The sequence below is a fragment of the Tenrec ecaudatus genome, chromosome 4 (genome assembly GCF_050624435.1).
Source record: "Tenrec ecaudatus isolate mTenEca1 chromosome 4, mTenEca1.hap1, whole genome shotgun sequence".
NCBI lineage: Eukaryota > Metazoa > Chordata > Mammalia > Afrosoricida > Tenrecidae > Tenrec > Tenrec ecaudatus.
Window position 1 is genome coordinate 95,137,865 of NC_134533.1, and position 20,877 is coordinate 95,158,741.

Below are 20,877 nucleotides of genomic sequence, written 5' to 3' on the forward strand. Positions count from 1 at the left end.
CATTTTCCTCAAATTTGAATGGACTTGCATGCATTTGCTAATTTAAGCATAGGAGACAAATTTTGTTGGAAACAATAGAGTCTTTGCTATTATTTTGATCACAGACAAAATGAGCTCTCCTACAAAAGCTTCCGTCCCCTGCTTCTTCAAAAGCATCACCTCTGTAAAACACTTTTTAAAAAAGTATTAATTTGATGCTTTGTAGACACAGTGAGCACAGAAAATGAAAATCCTTTTAATTATTTCTAACCTCAATGCCCAAACACAATAAAAATGTATTGGCAAAGGGAATCAAACACCAGAAAACTGATTGCTCAAAGACAACATCAACTATTATTTCCTTATTCCCAAATCACCTGTATTGAACAAAAGAACTCAATAGCCTAAAGCATGCTGTGGAACTTTTCATAAAAGACTCACAGGTAGGGGGAATTGTTGGCCTCATTAATAAATGACAGCCAGACATACTTTGATGTTGTTGGTACCTTTCTGAGACTTCTCATACTCTCAGATGTATTTATTGATGACTTATGTAATGTCACTCACCTATCACAGTTTTCAATCTATAGTTCATCATATTTATTTTTAGAGGTGTTAATTGTTTAAACATTTGTCATTCTATAAAAATGAATCCTTTATAATATCTTATTTTTTTGAAATACAAAAATTTAATCACTACCTCTGTAATGAGTTGAAATTACAGGATGTACTACGTAAACAAAGAAGCAAATTGTAAACTTATATGTCACAGAAATGATGTATTGGTTAAATGACTGTATGGTGCATTTTGAGAAAGAGTGTACATACATTTACCTGTTCAAATAAGATTTTTCACTTGAAAAATCATCACTTTTTATGCATTGCATTATTACCTTATATATATGTTCTTTCTGAAGAAATAAATCTATGTTTGTTGCTTTATCTGGTTCATCTTGTTACTCTGTTTCTCCCTTATTTCTCTGCTACTCTTTATGATGAGATAATTACTCGCTAACTGATTTTGACTCCAATAGAGAAAAATTTAACCCTTATGTGACCGGCACAGGGAGAAAGACAAGGTGCTCTATGACTGTAAAAACTTACAATCTCAGAAACACACAGGCGAAGTGCTACCCTACCATCCAGGGTTGTGAGGAACTGAGATTGCCTCCATGGCAGTGAGTCTTCTTCCAGCTTGGTGAGCACAGCATCTATTCTATTAGCCATTGACCTTCTGCAAGACTCTCCTCCCTGCTCTTAAAAGATAGATCGCTTGTCCGTTTAATATTATGTCAAACCTTAGTCTTTCCATTTATGTCTTCTATTATTATTATTATTATTATTATTATTATTGTTATTATTGCTCAGTTCCATCACGAGGTGACTCACTGTAAACAGAAGCAAACACTCTTTGCTTCTCTGCTCTCCTCACAGTTTGTGTTATGTACAGTCCCATTGTCGCTGATCTCTCTAATGAGATTCCTCTTTTATACTCTTCCAGGCAAGATGTCCTTCCCCAGGTGCACCTGAGAAAATGTCCAAAATATGAGGGATGGAGCTTTGTGGATCTCACGTCTAAGAAGTAGAGTGACTACGTTTCTTTCGAGATACATGTGCTGATTCTTCTGACGTTCCATGGTATTTTGAGGAAATATCAAACCATAATTCCAAAATAGAAAGTATACGAAATTATCTGAATTCCAGCCTAGATTTCTTAATTCTTTTCATTTGAACGATTCCTCTTTGGGAAAGGTGTGTTACATTGAATCAAACTGAACTGTCACCTTTTCCATCTATCAGTGAAGTTCTATTTAATAATGCAGAAATATTTTTAAACTTCTGAATGTGAAATATTATGACACAAAGTCTATGAAAGGCTCATCTATTTGTCTTCTTGGGGAAAAACAGAGAAGATGACATCTTTGGCATCAGGTCATCGAGTCACACCAGGTTTACTTTCTAGTTGTGGGCAAAACTGAAGAGCAGCATAAGTACAGGCCATGTGTTCAGAGCATGCTGAGTAAAGGCAGAGTCAGCCCTTCACTTGTGTGTGGCAGAGAACCACAGCCACGGGAAGCATGAAACCTCTGCAGTTTAAAAGGTGGACCTTCTTTAGTTTTAGTAGATTGCCTAATGAGCAAGAGCCATTCCATCTGATCACCAAGGGAAACAGGTTTGGCTTTCGCTGGTGGTCCTAAATAGAAAATAAGAAATTGTTGATTATGAGTAAAATCCTAGAAAATAAGAAATTGTTGATTATGAATAAAATCCTGGGCCTTTTGGACCCATTGTTACAGGCATTATTTTTGGCATCAGGAATGGGAGTTGGAGATAGTGGCTTGACATTTAATTCATGGAAATAATAATTATTCAACACAGGGACTACTTTTATTTAATAAGCAACTGCAAAACAGTTTCTACAATTTCTCAAACAGTCTGTTATGTTACAAGTTTAATTTTGATAATGGGACATATCATACAATTTTATGAAAAAATGAAAAAATATGGTGTCTTCTTTTCAGAGACTCTATTACATGACTAGATGCATACAATCCAGTTAATTTTTCAGTATGCATCACAAAACTAAATAAATAATTTCATAAACATTTTCTGTCCCTAACACATGAGTTTAATGAAGTAGAAAAATTCTGTATAGAAAAAAAAACATTTGTACTTTAATTATTCTTGCGAGTTTTCTCCTCCCCCCCCCATAAATCTGCCCTCCACACATTCTTCTAAAAGATTTTTGATTTTCTGACATTAAGAGAAACAGTAGTTTAGAGTGAAGATTATTTTTGAGAATTACTATTTTAAAATTAAATTTTCAGAACATATTTTTTTCATTTGAAAAATATAGAATCAAGACCAATCTGTGCTTCTTTGGTTTATTATGTTTATTTAGCATTTATTTTGAGAGAAAAATTGAGCCTTATCTGATGCAAGATCAAGAAGGCAGGCACATTCATTGTGCATCTCTCTCGTTGTCCTTTGTATTTCTTGTATATTTTAAGGCTTCCTCAATTGCAAATTTCCACTGTTCATTAAAATTACCTTATATGTTAACTTAGTGCAAAAAATAATGTGATCATTTTAGTGTAAATAGAGTAGCTATCAGGCCATCTGCTTCACATGTCTAAAATGGATATGAGGCTGGCCTACTGCCACCTTCTCACGTCCCAAGGCTATGTTTATTCATCTGTTAAATAGAAAGATTATATATGCATGTATGTACACATATACACATATATGTCAATATCAGTTAGTTTTATCAATATATCCTCTTTAGACATCTAGCATCTTTAATCTTTTTTACTTTGAAAATAAAATAAAACAGATACTTATTTCTGATATCAAATGCCATCTCTAACATAATAGGGAATTAAGTACATGTTTGCTTGATTATAAAATACTTTAGCCGAGACTCTATCTATAAATATCAAGTTAGATCCATTTCAACAATAGTTTCTTTCCATGATCTTTTTTATGCTATTCCATCTGCTTTTTTGTCACTGAGGACAAAGCATGTGCATAAGCAAACATGGTGCATAAGCAATAGCTGATGGTGCCCAGCTATGAAAAGATATAATGTCTGGGGTCTTAAAGACTTGAAGACAAACAGGCGGCCATCTAGCTAAGAAACAACAAAGTCCACATGGAAGAAGCACACCAGCATACACCGACATGTCAAAGCAGGTGCATAATCAAATTCAGTGAAGAAAGCTGATGGTGCCGGCTGTCAAAAGATATAGAAACTGGGGTCCTATAGGCTAGAAGATAAATAAGTGGTCATCTAACTGAGAAACAACAAAGCCAATGTGGAAGAAGCGCATCAGCCTGTGAGATCACAAGGCATTGAAGGGATCAGGTGTTAGACATCAAAGACCAAAAATTAAAAAAAAAATCATAGCATTTTGAATGATGGGGGAGGGCAGAGTCGGAACCCAGGGCCCATCTGTGGGAAATTGGACATCCCCTTGCAGAAGGGCTGCAGGGAGGAGAGGAGCAAGTCAGGGTGCAGTGTAGCAATGATGAAACATACAATCTTCCTCTAGTTCTTGAATGCTTCCTCCCCACCACTATCGTGATCCCAATTCTACCTTACAAATCTGGCTGGACTAGAGGATGTACACTGGTACAGGTAGGCACTGGAAACACAGCGAATCCAGGACAGATGAACCCCTCAGGACCAGTGGTGAGAGTGTCGATACCTGGAGGGTGGAGGGAAGGTGAGGGAGAAATGGGGAACAGATTACAAGGATCTACATATAACCTCCTCCCTGGGGGATGGACAGTGGAGAAGTTGGTTAAGGGAGACACTGGATAGTGTAAAATATGACAAAATAATAATAATTTATAAATTATCAAGGGTTCATGGGGGAGGGGAAAGCAGGGAAGAAGGGGAAAATGAGATGCTGATACCAAGGTCTCAAGTAGAAAGCAAATGTTTTGAGAATGATGATGGCAACAAATGTACAAATGTGCTTGAGACAATGGATGGATTTATGGATTGTGATAAGAGTAGTACAAGCCCCCAATAAGATAATTTTAAATAAAGAAATAAAAATTATATAAGCAGAGCTGTCATTAATCTAAATTAGCAATTTTGGCCAATGATTGTGATTATAACTTGATCCATACTCTAACCTGAAATACTCACTACTATTTCCCAGTGACCCTATAGAAGAAGATAAAAGTGTCCTCGGGGCTTTTTAATATGGTAACTAATTACGGGAAGAGGAGGCTCAGTCTTTGTCCCTCTGAATAACTGATGGTTTACAAGCTGCTGACCCTCCAGGTTGCAGGTCAATATGTAACCACCAACCCCATCAGTGTTCTTTGATCCATACCAGTATAGTTATAAATGATTGATCCTGGTTTATATTCTAAGATTTATTAGTATATGATTTGGAAACCATTAAAATTTTATTAATAAAGTAAATGAGCTTTTGATGTGTTCTTCAATTCTGATACAATATTTACATGTTGATATATGACTAGGAGGATTAAATAGATATGACAAGTGCCTCCTCTGTACTGAATGCAATAAATTGCATTACACTTTAGGTATGGGTGTATAAATCTGATATTACCCAAAGGCCCAAACTTCAAATTAGGAGGGTATGATTTCCCAAAGATATCATATAAGAATTTACATCCAAAGAACCATACTTGTCTACATTAGTAAACAAAGGAACATCTTGATTTTGAGAATCCTGACATGAAGAAAGATGGAGGGTGGGCAGTTCACATCAATGCCTAAACTCTGAGTGACCTCCAACAAAGGAGAGAACATTTTTTTGCAGTCATTACTGAGAAAAGTAAGAAAGCATATGGAATACAAAACAAAACTCTTCCATTTTTTCATATTAAATAAAAATTAATGACAAAAGGAAACTTAATCAATATCATCAACAAGAGATGAATCTATTAAAAAGAAAAAGGAATCTCACTGAAATCCCTTATTTTACTGCATACCCAAAGCACACGTACATGATGACAAAATAAAGCATTTAATAATAAAATGTGATAACTTATAAATTATTATTATGTTGTCATGGCTTACACTGTCCAACATGTCCTTTCACCCACTTTTCTGTTGTGGAGCTAATACCAAGAGCTCAAGTAAAAAGAATATGTTTTGAGAATGATGATGGCAATAAATGTACAAATGTGCTTGACACAATGCATGTATGTATGGATTGTGATAAATGTACAAATGTGCTTGACACAATGCATATATGTATGGATTGTGTTTTACGAGCCCCCAATAAAATGATTTAAAAAATAAAAATAAATCATTATGGCTGAAAACTCAAAACAAAATATGAGATATATCAAACATAAACAACAATAAACAAGGATGATCGCTATGACCAAAAGAGCATCGGATAGCCTCCAAGCTACACATATTTATGTAAGAAGAATGCCCTATCTTTGTTGCTTAGAGCGACTAATGGATTGAAGCAGCTAATCTTCCAGTATCAGCTGAACACTCAACTACTACTCCACCAGCACGCCTTCTATAGCAGAATAAAAGAGAAGTAAAATGTATTAAGACACAATCATAGGAAACTTTATTCAACAACAATATCAAACTCTGAAGTGATTACTTCTTGACGCATCCCGCATTTAGATCCACATATTTCTGAAGGCTGTGTTTCTCTCTCTTTAACGCTTCCCTAAAGCATTCTGTATTCTCCAATAATATCACATCAAAATGGCAGCTTTGACATCATCAGAAGATTCAAATTGTATTCCTTTTACATGGTCATTGATTTTAGGAAAGAAAACAAAGTCTGAAAGAGCAAGAGAGATCAGTAGGCTAGAAGTGATGCTTTCCTAATGAGATTGTCATAGGATATTCTTTTTTTAGTACTGTCTTATTTATTAAATCCCACAATCCAAAAGGCCAAGTTGGGGGTGGGAAGGAGAGGTTTGTAAGAAAAACCTCCTGATTGCCAACGAGGGCTGTGGGCCCCGCAGTGGTCAGGGAGCCGAGAGGTCAGGTTGAGGGACAAGGGCTGCTCTTGTGAGCGGCCCAGACGCCAGGAGGGGCCAGGAGACTCCCAGCGGAGCCACCACACAGCAGCCTCATCCTGACCACCTCTCTGGAGGGGCCATACGCCGAAGGTCTCAGCCAGGTCTTGTAGAGGTCCTGCGTGAGGAGCAGCAGGCGGGGAAGGGGGAAGGGCCGGTCCAGAGACGGAAAGGAGCTTTGGATCTGTCCCCGAGGCCTCCGTGCGGCGTGAACTCCTCCGGTCCGGGCTGCCAGCTGAGGCGTCCCCAGAAAACCGGGAACACATTAGTCCTCGGGCCTGGCCTTGCTCACAGATGAGATGAGGGCCCGGCGGGCCTCCTGGTCACAGCTCACTGCGGGATGCCTTGGCCACAACCACCAGCTTGGACAGCTCGGCTTTGAAGGCCCCGGGCCTGTGGGCCACTGCTGTCTTGGTCACTTCAAACTCCTCATTTTTCAGGGGCACGTCGTTTTCTCTTTCGAACGCAGCTTTCGAATAGGCCGGGCCATACTCGATCTCAGCACCCTGCACCTCAGCCTGGGACTGGGTGAAGTACAGGTAGGATTTCCCCTGCGGTCTCCAGATGGTGCAGGTGAAATGCGGATGGTCCTCACTCATCCCCAGGCTCATCTGCCACTTCTCGTTGGTCCCTCCTTGAGAAGCGCAGGGGAACACACAGGTGTACTTGATCCCGGGGCCCACGCTTTGGGAGAAGGAGTGGACGACGCCGCCGGGCCTCACGTCGAACGCCACGGTCATGGGCTCGGACACCGCCTCGGCCGACCGCAGCGCCACGGCGGCCGCGAGCAGCAGCGCGGCCCACAAGCCCGCGCCGCGCCGCCTCCCTCCGCTGGGCGCCGCCACGTTGGGCTCGGGTCCGCGGAGCCTGCGCAGCGGACGGGGCGCCGCGAGGGACCCGTGGAGCTCTCGGCGGAGGCCATGTCTGCGTCCTGGATATTCTTACTCATGAAGAATGAGCAGGTGAATTGTCCTGGCTGGGAAAAACAAAAACACAAAAAACAACAAAAACAAAAAAAATTTACAAATTTCCTGATCTCTGTGCTCACCCATACAGTGTGCAGTGTTCTTAAATTGTGTTCTAAATAAGTCCCTGCGACTCTCTTGTATGCCTTGAGAAAATATATCAAGATTAATCCTGGGAAATCCCAAAACACAGTTGTCATATAATTCTGAGATGACCTTCCTGACTTGAGTTTATATTTTAGGTCTTATTGACCTTTCTCAAAATGCTCAATCCATTTTAAAATTGTTGTTTTATGTGGGGCAGCATGCCCATAAACATTTTCCAAAGCTTGAATTATTTGCAAATATATCCAGTTGAGATTGGTTTTAAATTTGATTCTTAACCTGACCACAATATCTTTTTTCTCCTCTCAATATGGTAACCTATGAAGACTAAGACAAATGTGTCATTAAAAGAACTTGTCTATAGTTATTCACTGATAGGAGAGACAAACTTAACCACATTATTTTCACATAAAACTGTTTATGTATAAACTAGTACTTAAGCAATATACTTTGTCTTAATTGCATATATATGTGTGTGAGTGAGAGAGAGAGAGACAGACAGAGACAGACTCAGACACAGAGACAGGCAGAGAGATTTCATACTTTTAGCAAATCATTCATTTAATACCACTAACCAATTTCTGATCGAAAGATCCTTGGAAGGCAGGATGACAGGACTTGCTCTCATGTATGTCAGAAATATCAGGGTAGGCAAGTCTCTAGAAAAGAATAACATGCTTGGTAAATAAAAGGTCAGCAGAAACAAGAAAGAGGCACTCGGTGACATGGACTGACATCGTGGCTGCAATAATTGGCTCCAATACAACCACAAGCCTGTGTATGGTGGAACATCAGGATTCTGCTGTACATAGGCTTGCTCGGAGTTGGAAACTGCTCAAGGAACCTGGAAACAACAATAACCACCCAGTTCATCATATCCTCAAAATATTGCTAGCTTCTTTAAACAATTTATGACAATTGGGGATTTTAAAAAATCACATATTTAATGGCAATGTACTTTACAGGGATAAATGGTGTGATTTTGATTTATGTATCTCCGATGAAAAATCTTGATTGCTCATGAATGAGGTAAGCATTCATTTATGTTGGTATTTTAGTTACAAAAAATAAATCACACACTCCATTTTTGATCCAAACCTCAAAGAGAAAAGTACACCCTTCATTCCTCATGAAATCTTAATCAATAATTATATTATTTTCTAGATTGCTGAACTGTTTCATAATCTTGCTTAAAATAAACATGATGGCAACAATTCTAATACAAAAATTGCATGTACAAAATAACTTAAGAAACATGTGTAATTTTGTCAGAATAATATTAAAATGCACCCTGTGGAATTCCAAACAAAGCTTATTTTAAAGTCTATGGGAAGTTCAAAGGTGCTTATTTATATAAGCTATTTTGAAAATATGTTCATATTTTACTTCAATATAAATTTTTAGTAAATACACACTCTTCTTAAAATCAATTGACAATCTGCTAAGTATTGTGATAAACTCTAGATATAAATTGGTTAGTTGTTCCTGTGGTTATTTTCTGTAGAAGGGCCCATAGACTGGCTATTGAGTTAATCTGGTTCATAGCAACCCCATAGGATGCAGTAGAACCACTCCACAGGGTTTCTAAGGCGAAAATCTTTATAGAATCAAACTGCCACATCTTTCTCCTATGGGGCAGCTAGCGTGTCAGCCAACCACCATTCCATTCTGCAGCTGAACTCTTAACCACTGTCACAACAGGGCTCCTCAGTAAAGCAGAAATTTGCAAATATAAGTATTTGGGGCTAAAAAGGCTACTATCTGTGTCCTAACGCCTCCAGCCTGCCATTAGGGTGTAAAAACAGGAATAGGTTTTAGATAAAGGAACTATGATGGCTATTCGCTAATTTTCTACTATAAGCTGATTTACAAAACCTCTGGCTGTTGTTTTTCTTTATGGCCACCAAATTGAGGATACACAGGAGCCTCCTTCTGCCCTGAAGCGAGCTGGAGGCAGGCAGAGACTTGAGTCCCTAGTGTTAGGTCCTTCAAAATGAGACAAATTTTGTGCTTTGAATAAGTATAAAAGTGATCATGATAAATACTTTCCAAAGTCTGTTAAAGTATGTCTATGGAAAAATCACAAGAACCAGAAGTACTTACAAATTTTCCGAACGGTGCCAGTAATTACATCCTATAGTTAGCTGTGAATGAATACTCACTTCTTTTACCAAGGCTTTTAAGAGTTCTCCATTGTTCTAAATGCAGTTTACAGTATTTTGGGAAGAAACCATGAGGAATTGGTCAAGAAGACATGAATAGAAACAAATGAAATAAACTAATATTTTACTTGACATTGATCATTTGCCCAAAGCATTACTTTGTGTGGTTTCTTGACTGCTGTTTCCATGAGCATTGACAATGACTGCTTCCAACTAAAATCCTTGACAGTTTCAATTTTCTCTCCTTTTACCGTGATGCTGTTTATTGATCCCGCTGTGAGAATTGTTATTTTCTTTACATTGGGTTATAGTGCATGCTGAAGGCTGTGGCCATTGCTCTTCCTCAGTTCCAAGTCCAAGTGATCGGTAAATACCAAATTGCCAACGCGTTCCCTTCCATCTTAGTGGCCCTCTCTCCTTTCTTTGGTTTAGTGTCGATTATTGTTTGCACAGCAAACAGATGGAAGAAGGACTGGGAAAGGCTACCACCCTCACACATGCTTTTCCTGCTTGTGGGCATGTATTATCCACTTATCCGGTTCAAAGATATGAGCAGCTCTCTCTTGGTTTATGTACAGGTTTCACATGAGACAATTAATATTTCTAGAAGTCCCACCTTTGCTATGTTATTCATAGGTATGATCCACAAGTCAAATGGCTTTGTAGAGTTAACAAAACATAAGTAAATATATTTTGATATCCTCTGCTTCCCTTATTTCACAATAATTATATAGGAAATTGCATTTGGATATTTAATATTTTATTTGTGGCAATAAAGTTGCATTGCATTATAAGCATATTTAATCTTTAAAAAACTATTTTTAAAGTCCCTATTCAGATTTCTTTACAAATAATTTTCAGGGTATAATAATGTTTTTGCAGGTAACTACATCATTTATGAAGTAATTGCACAGATACTATTTCAGAAACCAGTCCTAGGAGGAGGACCTCTAATGCATTGTAAAGTAAAGGGGCAGTGAAAAAGAGGAGGACCTTGGACAGGATGGATTGATCAGTAGCTTCATCGATGGACTCCAGTACAAGAACAATTGTGAGGTTGGCACAAGACGGGGCAGTGTTTCATTCTGTTATGCCTTGGTTCTATGAGTTGAAATTGACTGGACTGAACTGAACAACAACATAAGGTAACTCCATTAATTCTAAATAACATTGTAATTGCACATTATGGGTGAAAACTTTTCATTCTGTAACCTATGCATTAAGAGTTGCAATATGCAAACATATTGTTTCCAAAAATTAGCTTTGTCTTCTATAAACTCCGAATAGTTGTTTATAGTCTCTGACACTAGTAGAAATTCAGTAAATGTTTATTGAACAAATGATTATGAAATAAAACGGTAAATTATTTTTCACAATCCTGTATGGAGATATTGGAGAGCTATCCAACTTCATGATTATGTTCTGCAAGATACCAATTTCAAATTAATCGAAGCATGGTAGTATCATGTTAATAAAGTGGCCATTTTGTAATGACACTTTGTTTTTAAATGCAGATATTACTAGACATTTTAAAAAATAAAGCACAATCAAACTTATTGCCAACAATTTGAGGCTAACTCACAGTGACCTCTATGACAGGGTAGACCAGCAGGCCCTATTTCTGAGATTATTACTGTTAAAGGGAATAGAATGTCCCATCTTTCTCCTGTGAAGTGGTTAGTGGTTTTGAACTACTCACCTTTGGAACCCAGCCCAACATAGAATCACTACTCCACCAGGGCTCCTTTCAAAAGCAAAAGCTAAAATAATTTTACAAGATATTTATGTTATTTTATGATATCTCGATTCTAAGCAGATACTATATCCTCCAAAATAAAGGCTGGCTTTGTGATTAAAATACAAACACACACACAATAAGAGTTGAATCTTATATGCAAAAGAATGGTTATATAAACCAATATGATGAAAGAATTATTTGAAGAAGTATTACAGATTTTATTTTATGTTTTAAGTAATGTTTTATAGTGTTTTTGATAAAGGTATAAATAGCAGTTTAGTTTCCCATCCAAATACTTCTACACAAACTGTTCAGTAACATTGATTCCAGTGGTTACAATGTGTCAACCCTTTCACTACTCTTTTCGTTCCATTATCATTAATCAATTTTTTCCGAATTCTTAAATTCTCAACTTGGTTTCATAGTAATTTTGGGCCATTTTACCCACTAACATTGAGTTGATCTTGAGTCATAGCATTCATATAGAAGAAATGATCATGTTTCCTTAGCATGTCTGACTTTATTTTAAAATTTTTTCATTTTACATTTTCAAAGTAGGTGACAGTAGTTTACAGAGGACGTTTTCAGTTTTAAAGTCACCAAATAGTCATACACATTTTGTATCAACCCATTCAATTCAATCCACTCCACTCAATGAACTCTCATTTCCCCAACCTCCGCCCCGTGTCTTCTATGTCAGTTCCTCCTTCTTTCCTGACGATCTGAATTGTATCTTGAGGTAAATGCTGCCATTTTGATTTTAAATGGTCAATTATTCTAACAGGGCAGTAAGTTCATTTCCAGACCTGGAGGTTGACTAAGGGTCATAGACCTAAGGTTCCACCAGTAAGCCTGGTATCTTTTATGATTTTGAGTTTTGATCCATATTCATGATCCTCATTCCTTCCAGGATCTACTCATGGAGATCAACCAGCAACCTGGTGGCAGGCTAAATATATAAGAACACTTGCCTCATGGAAAGGGCAGCATTTGTGTCTTATTGTGATAGACACTGTGGATATGAATTTATCTTCTCTGAGCACAATATTTCTATTAGCATTGCCATTCAGAACAAAGGACTCACTCACAGCAAATTATTGTGATATTGGGCCAATGCTCATGTATTCCACTGATCTTTTGATGCACCACACCATCCTCAGGCAGCTGGCCAGTGGAATACAAAAGCATATAAAACATATTACATGTAAACATATCCACCATGATCAGGTGGGAAATGTCCCAGGGATGCAGGCAGTGTTTAACATCTGAAAATCCATCAATGTGATATATTGACAAGAAAAAGTTTAAGAATCACATGGTATTGATAGATGTGGAAAAAACATGAGACATCCAACACCTATTCTGAATTAAGACACTCAAGAAGATAAGAATGGGAGGAAACATTTTTCAAGTTAATACAAGCTATCTATGAAAAGCCAACAGCCAACGTCATAGTCAATGTAGAAAAGATGAAATCAATCCAACTGAAAAAAAGGGGAGCAGACAAGATGCCCGTTGTTCCCACTTCTATTTAATATTATACTGGAGGTCCTAGCTAACAACATAAGGAAGAGGAAGGACATTAAAGGTATCCACCTGGGAGAGGACTAGGTGAAAGCATTGCTCTTTGCAGACATGATTCTATACATTGAAAATCCCCAAAGTTCCACAACAGGAATACTGAGAGATGGAGGAATATGGAAATGTTACAGGATACAAGCTCAACAAACAGAAGTCTATTGGTTTGCTATATACATGGGACAAGACCATGGAAGAGGAGATCCAGAAAGTAGTATCCTTCAAAATAGCCAAGAACAAATAGAAATTTCTATGGATCTATTTAATGGAAAAAAATGTATACAAGGAAAACTCTAAGACCCAGCTATAGGAAACTCAAAGTAATGTCCACAAATGAAAGAATATCCCCCAAGGCCCTATATAACTTTACCACTATCCTGATTCAAATATCAGCAACTGTCTTTGAAAAATTGGAAAAGCTGACCACCAATTTCATATAGATAGAAAAGGCCAGATTTAGCAGAGAACTCCTCAAGAAGGACAAAGTCGATGCCTTGCTTTACACCTACTATACAGCCACAGTGGTCAAAACAAGGTGGTACTGGTATAATGACAGATACTCAGACCAATGGAAAAGAACAGAAAACCCAAAAATAAAGCCATCAGCAAATAGACAACTGATCTTCAACAAGAGCCTCAAAAGCGTCAACTGGGAGGTGAATGTCCTCTTTAACAAATATGCTGGGAATATGTATGTCCACATGTGGAAAAATGAAACAATATGTTTACCTCATGCATGCACAAGAAAAAACTCAAGGCGGATCACAGACCTAGACGTAAAACTCTAAATGATCAGGACCATCAACGAAGGAATAAGGGCAGACCTAACAACCTTGGCTCAGGGAATACATAGGCTAACTACAATAGAGAAGGGTACACACACAGGTGAACCTGAAATTGACAAGTGGGATATATTAAAGGTAAAACACCTGTGTGCATCACAAGACTTCACCAACAGGGTAACAAGAGAATCCACAGACCAGGAGAGGATTTTTAGCAATGACACAAGAGACGAAGAGCTTATTACTAAAATCTGTAATACCCTCTTTGCTTACAAAAAGAGGAAAAGAGTTAATTCGCTGAGGAAGTGGGCAAAAGACCTGAAAAGAAGTTTTGCCAATAAGCGTATGATCATTAGCCATCAGAGAAATGAAAATTAAACCAACCATGAGATACCCTCTTACACCCTTGAGGCTAGCCCAAATCAGAAAACCAGAGAGCAACAAATGTTGGAGGAGATGTTACGAGATAGGAGCTCTCTTCCACTGCTAGTGGTCCTGTAGATACGCACAGCTTCTGCGGATAGTGATCAGGCGATATTTAAAGCAAATGGAAGTTGAACTACCTTCTGACCCAGCTATCCGTCTATGGACATATACCCAGATTAGGTAAGAAATAAACCAGAACCTGTCTTCTGCTCGCCAATGTATATAGCGGTGCAATTCAAAATCACAAAGAATTGGAAACAACCCAGATTTCTATCGATAGATGAGTGGATTAGTAAACTCTGGCACATATGTACAACGGGGTACTATGCATAATTAAGAAGCAATGATGATCACATGAAGCACATCGTTTCATGAGAAGAGTTGGAGGAAATTATGCTAAGCAAAATTAGCCAGTCACTAAAGGAAAAGCACAATGAGTCCCCTGAGTATGTATAATCAGCACAATAGCTACAGAAGCCACTTATCTCGCACTATATGGGTTGAGATACAGGCACTCAGGTGGAGGTCATACCAAACCTAAGGAAGTATATGTTATTCCAACACAAAGAAAGGGAAAGTGGGGAATGGGAAGGGAGAACTGGGGTGGCAGGGGAAGATGATGGTATGGGGGGAGCAGAGCTCTAACCCACCCAGGGGGAGTGTATTGGGAATTGGGAGTGTGTATGCAGATCCCACAATGCCACACCAAACCTTGAGGGCAATGCAACCATGTGGAGAAATGCATGAACAGATTGGGCCGACTCCAAGCAGAGCCAAATGGGCCCCCTCCCTAGAAGAACACTACAGAGAACAACACTAACCCTACAAGTTGGGGAGAAGGACTGGCATGCCATGCCCACAGGGAAGCAAGCAAAGAAGGACAAAGAGAAAGGGGCAGTTTAGACCCCATATCAGCACACCAAGCCCAGAGGTCGACATCCCTGCATGGAGTTGCTATGGCACAGAGAGGACTGTAAAGCCGCCCACACTCAAGACATGTTGTCCCCTTACTGGAATAAACCATAACAGAGGACAATACTGGGACATACGGCAGGCAGTTAGTCTGGTCTGAACCCCATCCCTGCAGAAGGGCAAACCAAGATGGGAACACAACAGATCAACAACGGGAGCAAACAAAGCCACAAAGTCCCCGACGAGCCCCCCAAATAGACTTCAGGCTAGGAGGGGCAGCTTCCGGAAGTCCTCCCGGGACCAGTGGGGAAATAGTCATAAAGGTCAATGGACAGTCTTGGAATTATGTTTGTTTTTTTTTCTTTCTTTCAATCTTTTGTTTTCTTTTTGTCTGGTCTCTGTTATTGCTGGTTTGCCTACTTATGTAAGATAGGCATGGGAAGCAAACTCAAAAAGAAAGTAACAGGACACACAGTCCTGGATGGACTTGGGGGAGAAGGAGACAGGAGAAGGGAGTGGTGAGCAAACAATGCCATAGACAGGGGAACAACTATGGAGGATGTAGAGACTGTGAGTGTTGAAGCAACAGCAATTTGGCTGAGAGGAATTACTAGAGGTGGAAGTAGGGCGAGCATGATGGTGGTGCAGAAGGAAGATGAAAGGAAACAGAGGAATGATCTAGGAGACAAAGCTATGGATAGAGGGATAAGCATAGGTGTGTACTTGTGTAAATTCATTAATTCATATAAATAGAGGTCTTGGTCTATGTCCATGTATTTATATGGCAATACACTGAGGTAGTGGACAGACTTCAGGCCTCTTCTCATACCCTCCTTAAATACAAAAACACTTTGTTCTATCAAACTGGCAATCACCCTCCCGGCACAATTGCTGAAGACAAAGCAGGTGCGTAAGCAAATGTGGTGAAGAAAGCAGTTGGTGTCTGGCTATCAAAAATATAGTATCTGGGTCTTAAAGGCTTAAAGTTAAACAAGCAGCCATCTAGCAGGGAAGCAACAAGCCCACATGGAAGAAGCCCACCAGCCTGTGCAATCATGAGATGTCATTGGGATGGTTAACAGACATTAAAAGACTCAAAACAAACAACAAACAAACAAAAACATATTGTTGAGAGCAAGTGGGGATTGGAGCAGAGACCCAAAGCCCATCTGTCGACAATGGGACATCCCCTCAAAGACGGGTCACAGGGAAGGGATGAGTCAACCAAGGCGCAGTAAAGCACTGATGAAACACACAATAATCCTCTGGTTCTTTGAGGCTTCCTCACACCCCATTATCATGACCCAAGTATTGCCTTTCACTGAGAGTTAGACTGGAGCATGTGCACACGTACAGATAAGAGCTCAGGACACATGGAATCCAGAAGCAGGAATGGGAGTAGCAATATCAGAAGGGTAGGGGCAGGTGGGGAGAGGAGAGGAAGAAGAGGAAATATTGTAATGATTGACACATACCCTCCACCCCCTGCCCAGGGGAACAAACAACAGAAACCCTGGGAGAAGGGAGACATATTTAAAGAATAATAATTTATATTTTATCAAGGGGTTGGGGGGAGGGCAAAAAGAGGAGCTGATACAAGGGCTCAATAAAAAGTAAATATCTAGAAAAGAATGATGGAAACATATGTACAAATATCCTTGAAACAATTGATGCACATGTTGTTATAAGAGGCGCAAGAGCCTCCAATAAAATGATCTTTCAATTAAAATAAATAAAGAAAAGAAAATAGTTCAAAGGACTAATGAACTACAGTGGAGAATTAGACATTCCAGATGGTTCCTGGCTACCGTTACCTACCACTTAGGTCAGGATCACAAGAGAAAATCCCAAAAGGATTTCGAGAAAAAAAGGGAAGAAAAATTCAGACTTACTGGTCTGATAGAGATGTGTCGAGCTCCCAAACTATGGCCCTTTCAACCCCTTCATCCTGTACTTGAATCTAATGTTGTAAGTGGCGGTCACCCAAAGTATGAGCCTATAAAGTCAGGAATAACACGCATGAGAAATATACTTCTCTGAACAATCAATCATATGTGTAAACACGGACAAGATTTGTTCAGAAACAAAGACAAGAAGGCAGGAAGGGACTGACTGCGAAGAAGAGCAAATGGAAGTAAGAAACACACAGAAGCCTTCGTAGTGTTGTTTCATCAACAGTACTAAACCTAATGTCATTAAACAAGTAGTTTTTAAATTGCTGAATGGACCACAAATGTGCTTTGTGAACCTTTGCCCAAACTACAATAATATGTTCTAAAAATGACAATTTCTAAAAAGGTAGGTTTTTTATCTCACTATGGACAAAATGAGACAAATTATTCTAATTTTTAATTTTGAGGACTAGGAATATTTAGGAAAGTAAAAAATTAGTGGAAACTCTCTCTGCCCCAAAATTTCAAAGTGAATCATCACTAAATGAGTTACAAGCAGTTTGAAATGGAAAGCTGAAGGAAGAGCAAGATGTCCAATGCTACCCTCCATCAGCCATCATTTCTCTTCTCTACAAACGGTGGTTTCAGAGACATGACAGGAAGAACCAAGAAGAAGCAAAGTGTCAGGGCCATATAATCCCTGGGACCATATCTTTGATGACCATACACACCCTTTGGCTAATAAGCACGTGTTCCAGCTTTCCTATACAGATGCAGGCATGGTTTCTGTTTTAGATAAATTAAAGATCAAAGATAAAATAAAGATTGCAACATAACTAAAAGAGAACTAATTGCTGATTATCACATAAATTTAGAAATACAGAGTTTGAAAAAAAGATACCCTGTAAAAAATGCTTTCATATTTCAAAAACAGCTATTTCCTATTTCTCCTAAAGCTATTTTTCTATACCTGAATTTTAAGGAACATGTCAAAGGCAGTCACATAAAATAGAGACCGCACAGCATGAAATGCTCTATTTCTGGGATCTGGAATTGCAATTTCTAAGCAGACACATCCTGTGCCGATAAAATAAGAGCAAGGCTACTTAAGGGAGATTAAATTGTGCAGTTATTACTTGCAAATATAGAAGAGGTCACATAGGTCCATTTTTTTCCAAACACTAAAATTGAAAATGATGGAAGTCTAATTTTGGTATGTATAGTTGTTATAAAAATACATTTTTTTACCTGACCCATTTCAACTTTGTGACAGATAATTTCTGAAGCAAATCTAGATCTGTCAAAAAGTAGTATTTGTCAACATTTATGTCAGATTTGACAACAATAAATTAGCTAAACATAGAAGAATAACATTCATGAGCTTGAACTTTTCTCCATTGACAAGCCATTAATGTAATGAATAGATAGTAAGGTGAATTGTTAATTCTTTGTGCATTTTCCAATCTTTTGTAAACATCTTAAAGCATTTTAAGATGCATTGATGTTTACATTAGTTGGTAAGTCTGCCAAAGCCTTTTATTTCAGTGGGGGACCTTGCAGTGGAGAAAAGTAAAAACATTAAGTAACCAAAAAGAAACACAGAAAAATGGAAGTGTGATTTGGTCTAGTGAGACTTCATTGCCAGAGTGTTTTATGTGCAACTTTCATTACATAATGTCATACTGAAGTCTGCCCATGCTGAGATATGGGACTGTCCTTTACAGTCTGCATGCTTATCCCAGTGCATCTGAGTTATAGCTTTAGTGTTCAAATAGTTTTAATCTAAGCGGTTTAGGGAATCATTGGCTGTAATGAAGGTAACCATTAAAAAAAACACCACAGAAGCAAAATGGGGAGTACTCATAAAGAAATCTCAGTCAAAGTCCTTAGGCACAATCTTTATTGTAAAGTCAATCTGCACTTGATTTCTAGCCCTGAGTCAAACAGGGAACCTTTAAAATTTTTAATTAAAATGTATCCCCTTTTTATGTTTTCTGTTTGACATTAGTAATTGGTGTCTTTTGATCAATCTCAATTCAACTTAATGAATTTTAATATTGCTAAAATTTGACTTTGAATTTCATTACTTTCAATTATTTTCTATTTTTATTTTCTTTTTAATCTTCAAAATTGTCTCATTTTTATTTAATATGTGTTTAACTTTCTGTTATAGTTTTTTAAGATAAAAATGTAGATGATTCCTTTGAAATTTCTCATGGATCAGTTTTGATAAATGTACTTTTAAACTACTTCTGTTACCATGCACAAATGTTTTCCTTTTAGTTTACTTTCCGTTGATAATATTTTCTATTTTACACTGTGATTTGTTTTATGGCCTCTTAACCAGAGTGCTTTATATTATTCCCTTGTTTGTGAATTTTCAAAGTGACTGAAACCCATCATGCTGCCAGTGGGAGGAAAATATAATAGTATGCTTCTATAAAGACTGGCCTTTTAGAAACCCTATGAAGGATACTTTGTCCTATAAAGTTACGATGAGTCGGGAGTGTCTAATGGGAGTGTGGTAGGTAGAGAAAAAAGGACTCCTGGTGGCACTGCTAACCAAAAAAAGACATCTGTAGTTTGAACACATACAGCTCATCCAAAGGAGAAAAGACCGATTGATCTAATCCTCTAAAGATCACAGTTTGGAATACCTTCAAAATCCACTTTACTCAGTCATATATAATTGTTCTGGGTTATAATCTGCTGGATAGTGGGAAAAACAAACAAACAAACAAACCAGAAAATATAATTTTTAGAATTTCAATATGGGATAAGAGAAAAGTAAAAGGAAATAGAGGAAAGAACTAGGAGGTAATGGGCATTTATAGAGGTCTAAATACAGGCATGCACATATGTAAATATATTTATATAGGAGAGTGGGGAAATTGATCTATGTGCATATATTTATAGGTTTAGTATTAAGGCAGCATATGGACATTGGACCTCCACTCAAGTACTTCCTCAATGCATGGAACACATGGAATTGACGTTCCATGATGCACACCTTCCTGATATGATCACTGAAGTCAAACGTGTGCCTAAGCAAATGTGGTGAAGAAAGCTGATGGAGCCCTGCTATCAAAAGTGATAATGTCTGGGGTCTTGAAGGCTTGCAGGTAAACAAGCAGCCATCTAGCTCAGAAGCAACAAAGCCCACATAGAAGAAGCATCTACTGTTCATAGAAGAAGCATCTACTGTACTGATGTTTGTTTTATGGCTACTGATTTAGTAAATCTTGTTGAGCATTTTATATGTGAATAGTAAAAGAATATGACCTATGCTTTATTTTTTCTTTTAGAGTTTTTATAAAACCACAACTTCATCAAGTGGGCTATTAATGTTGTTCAAGATTTTTAAGAAGGTAAGACAAAATGTCTTGCTACTGTAGTCTCCTAGGTCTTTTTCTGCTTGGTTTACAGTGATTGAAAACAGTTGAAATTGAAAAAAAGAAACTTTATTTGTTTGCCAAGCAAAGGAGCACATCATGACCTTCACGTCCTTCTCAGCAATAAGCGTAAGGATTTTTATGGGTAAGAAAACCTGAAAAACGGGGTCAACAGACAGAGGGACCTTGAAGCTGTTTGGCTTAATGGTGTGGTTTAGGGGAGGGTCACGTATGGTCCATGCATGTTCCCACAAATTCCCTGTTTTTAATGGCTTCCAGGAGGAAAAACTGATAGAACCCCCACCCCCACACCAGCAATAATGCACAAAAGTGGAAATTGACACAATTTAGGTAGTGCAATTTGGTTAATCTGATTGGAACTAGTTCCTTGGATCTATTCTCTTATATT

General features: G+C 38.2%; 1 pseudogene; it reads right to left on the reverse strand.

Annotated features, from left to right (window-relative positions):
* Nucleotides 1–6,653: 6,653 nt before the first annotated feature.
* LOC142445965 (myeloid-derived growth factor pseudogene) overlaps nt 6,654–20,877 on the reverse strand; it is a 135,661-nt pseudogene continuing 121,437 nt past the window's right edge.